Source organism: Gossypium hirsutum, chromosome D03, assembly GCF_007990345.1.
Source record: "Gossypium hirsutum isolate 1008001.06 chromosome D03, Gossypium_hirsutum_v2.1, whole genome shotgun sequence".
In the NCBI taxonomy this organism is placed as follows: Eukaryota; Viridiplantae; Streptophyta; class Magnoliopsida; order Malvales; family Malvaceae; genus Gossypium; species Gossypium hirsutum.
This window is the reverse complement of record NC_053439.1, coordinates 8,906,513-8,910,530: the sequence shown is the minus strand read 5'-3', so window position 1 is coordinate 8,910,530 and position 4,018 is coordinate 8,906,513. Positions and strand designations below refer to the sequence as shown.

General features: G+C 35.9%; 1 non-coding gene across 1 annotated transcript; it reads right to left on the bottom strand.

Annotated features, from left to right (window-relative positions):
• Positions 1-1,228: 1,228 nt before the first annotated feature.
• On the bottom strand, positions 1,229-1,335 carry LOC121215684 (small nucleolar RNA R71). The gene has a single exon (XR_005911660.1). It is a non-coding gene; the product is annotated as a small nucleolar RNA R71 (small nucleolar RNA).
• Between the last annotated feature and the right edge of the window lie 2,683 nt (positions 1,336-4,018).

The window sequence follows — 4,018 nt, the reverse complement described above, 5'->3', positions numbered from 1 at the left end:
CTCTGTTATCTGCATAGTTTTTAGATTTGTGTAATTAAATTGTTTCAAACCTGACATGTCATTGTTACCTCACACGAATTCTAAGAAACCCTTAATAAATAAGGATTAGTAAAATGCGTATTTACTAAGTAAAGGATTCCGAAATGACCTAATGTGGTTTCCAAACTCATGAAAGATCCAGTTGCCATGGAATGTTTTTCTGAATGTTATTAAGCATGTTGATAATATATTTAGTTTAATTAAAGTAATTGTCCTAGTTTATTTATGTTATAATTGTTGCAAATTGTGTTTAATTTTACTAAAATCTATTTCATTCATATAGTTTGCTTACTTAGGATAATTTGCATTAGATATCATTGCATTTAGTTTAATATATTTTAATCACCACTTCTCAACTATATTGTGTTTTTATTTACCAAATTGTTAATATAATTTTACAAATTAAGTGACTTAGCACAAATACAATCCATGTGGAGATGATAACTCGATACTTACTTATTACTTGATAACGACTGTATACATTTCAACAAACCTACGCGTTACAAGTTTTTGTCGGGGATTGTCAACTGTTGCCATAGTCATTTTTTTTCGTGAAATTATTTATTTTCAATTTGATTTATTTCTAGCATCACTAACTTATTCTTTTTAGTTTTTGTGATTTTCTTTTCAGGTGTTTATGAGCATAGATTGAATTATCGATTTACTTCATGTAGACGCTGAAATTGAGCGAACTTTTAGACAAAGAAGATGTGAACGAACAGCTTAAAGACAAATCGAGATGGACCTTGGGAATCAGAATCAAAACAAATGTAATGAAGCCAATCATGTACGAAATCCTATCCTCATTGCCGATGATAGGGATTGATGCATCAGACAATATGCCGTGCCACTTTTCAGTGAGTTAAAGCCAGGAATTAGAAGATGAGATATTAAGGCAACCCAGTTTGAATTGAAACCAGTTATATTTCAAATGCTACAAACGGTAGGCCAATTTAGTGGTATGCCCACAGAAGATCCACATCTCCACATTCGATTGTTTATAGAGGTGAGTGATTCATTCAAGATAGCCGGTGTGACTGAAGACGCACTGAAGTTGAAGTTATTTTCGTACTCGTTGCGAGATCGAGCACGAGCATGACTCAATTCATTGCCACCAAGTTCCATATCTACATGGCAAGAATTAGCAGAGAGATTTTTGGTTAAGTATTTCCCACCTAGCAAAAATGCTAAGTTGAGGAACGAGATCATAACTTTCCAACAATTGGATGAAGAGTCTTCGTATGAGGCTTGGGAGTGATTCAAGGAGTTACTTCGTAAGTGTCCTCATCATGGGATTCCTCACTGCATCCAGTTGGAGACATTCTATAATGGTCTCAATGCACATACAAGATTGATGGTAGATGCTTCTGCGAATGGTGCCATTTTGTCTAAGTATTATAATTAGGCTTATGAGATCATTGAGAGGATCGCGAGTAAAAACTATCAATGGCCAACAAATCAAACAACTTCAGGAAGACGTGTAGCCGAAGTTCATGAAGTTGACCCCCTCAATTCATTATCAACTCAGGTATCGTCTATTTCCTCTATGTTAAAATAGTTAACCGCTAATAGTATTAATAATTCTGCAGCTCAGCAACCAAGTCCATTTGAAGTAGTTTCATGTATGTACTGTGGGAAAGGTCATTCTTTTGAGAATTGTCCATCAAATCCCGATTTAGTGTACTATGTGGGGAACCAATATCAAAATAAGAGTGAAAAAGAACCCCCAGTCCAACTTCTACAATCCTTCATGGTGTAATCATCCTAACTTTTCTTGGAGCAACCAAGGAAATGGATCGAACAACAACTTATTACAACAAAGACCCGACCAATCTCAAGGGTTTAATCAGCAAGCTCTAAAACCACCTCAATTTAAGGCATCAAACAGTTTGGAGAACTTTTTGAAAGCGTACATGGCAAAGAATGATGCTTTGATCCAAAGCCAAGCAGCAACACTGAAAAATTTGGTAAAGAACATATCAAGGCAGTGGCATTGTGAAGTGGTAAAATTCTAGCACCCCGATTGATTGATGTCGAAGATAAGTCCATTGAGAAGAATCAACCAGCTGTTGAAGTTCCTATGCCAAAGGAATTAGAATCAGCAAAGTCTGACAAGGTAAACCCTGACTTAGTGAATTCAGATATTTTAACATCTTCTTTGAATGCAGATTTACCTACTCAGAAAAGTTGTCCTGTTCTACCGAAAGTTCCATCCCCTTCCATATCCGCAAAGATTACAGCAACACAAGCAGAAACAGGAGGTGCAATTCAAGAAGTTTTTGGATGTTCTGAAGCAGTTACACATCAATATTCCTTTGGTAGAGGCTTTAGAACAAATGCCGAATTATGTGAAGTTTATGAAGGATATACTGTCCAAGAAGAAACGACTGAGTGAGATGAGACTGTTTCCTTGACAAAGGAGTGCAGTGCGTTCCTACAAAAAAACTACCATTGAAATTGAAAGATCCAGGAAGCTTTACTATACCCTGTAACATTGGTGAATCTTACTATGGTAAAGCTTTGTGTGAATTAGGAGCGAGTATTAACTTGATGCCTAAGTCTATTTTCAAGATGTTAGGGATAGTTGAAGTAAGATCTACAACTATGATGCTTCAGCTAGTGAATTGATCTTTAGCATATCCCGAAGGAAAGATCGATGATGTTTTGGTAAGAGTCGATAAATTTATTTTTCTTGCTGATTTCATTGTCATAGATTTTGAAGTAGACAAGGAAGTGTCGATCATCTTTGGGAGACCTTTCTTAGCCACGAGAAGAACGTTAATTGATGCGCAGAAAGAAGAACTCACCATACGAGTTCAAAACGATTAGATAACCATTGACATTCTTAAAGCGATGAAATTTCTCGATCCGGCAGAGGAGTGTTTAGTTATGGAAGAGATAGAAACCTTGGTTTCTATGGAAAGCAATTTTGAAGAAGATCCATTAGAAAAAGCCTTAGATCTTGACCCTTTGGAGGATAAAGAAGGTGAAGAAAACATGGCTTTGATGGAAGCCAATCCAGGAAATTTTATTCAATACACACGGTTTGAACCGTTGGAGTTGGAAGTCAGAGAATTTGTGCAACCCAAGTTGTCAATTGAAGAACAACCTAAAATTGAACTAAAGGTACTTCTTTCCCATTTGAAATACTTTTATTTAGATAATTATTCTACTTTGCCTATGATTATTTCAGCGGAACTGACGAAAAATCAAGAGCAACAAATAATTGTTGTCCTAAAGAAATTTAAGAAAGTAATTGGTTGGACCATAACTAATATTTGAGGTATAAGCCCTTCTTTTTGCATGCATAAAATCATTTTAGAATAAGGTGAAAGAGCTCGAATTGATGGGCAAAGGAGTCTCAATCCTATTATGAAAGAAGTTGTGAGAAAGAAAGTGATCAAATCGTTAGATGCAAGAATCATCTGTCCTATTTCAGATAGTCCGTGGGTAAGTCCGGTGCAGTGTGTGCCAAAGAAAGGTGGAACCACGATTGCTGAAAATGAGCGTAACGAGTTAGTTCCAACAAGAATTGTTATCGGTTGGACAATCTGTATTGATTACAGTGTGTGCCACTCGGAAGGACCATTTTCTGTTGCCTTTTATGGATCAAATGTTAGATCGACTGACAGGTAATGAATTCTATTATTTTTTAGATGAATATTCAGGATATAACCAAATAGTTGTAGCCCCGGGGGACCAACATAAAACAACATTTACTTGTCCATACGGTACGTTTTCTTTTAGGCGAATTCCTTTTGGTTTATGCAATGCACCTGTAACTTTTCAACGATGCATGATGGCAATATTTACTAATATGGTTGAAAATTTTGTTGAGGTTTTCATGGATGATTTTTCTATTTTTTGTAACACTTATGATATATGTTTGAGTAATTTGGCTAAGGTACTGAAGAGATACGCAGAGACGAATCTTGTCCTTAATTGGGAAAAATGTCATTTTATGGTCAAGGAAGGGATT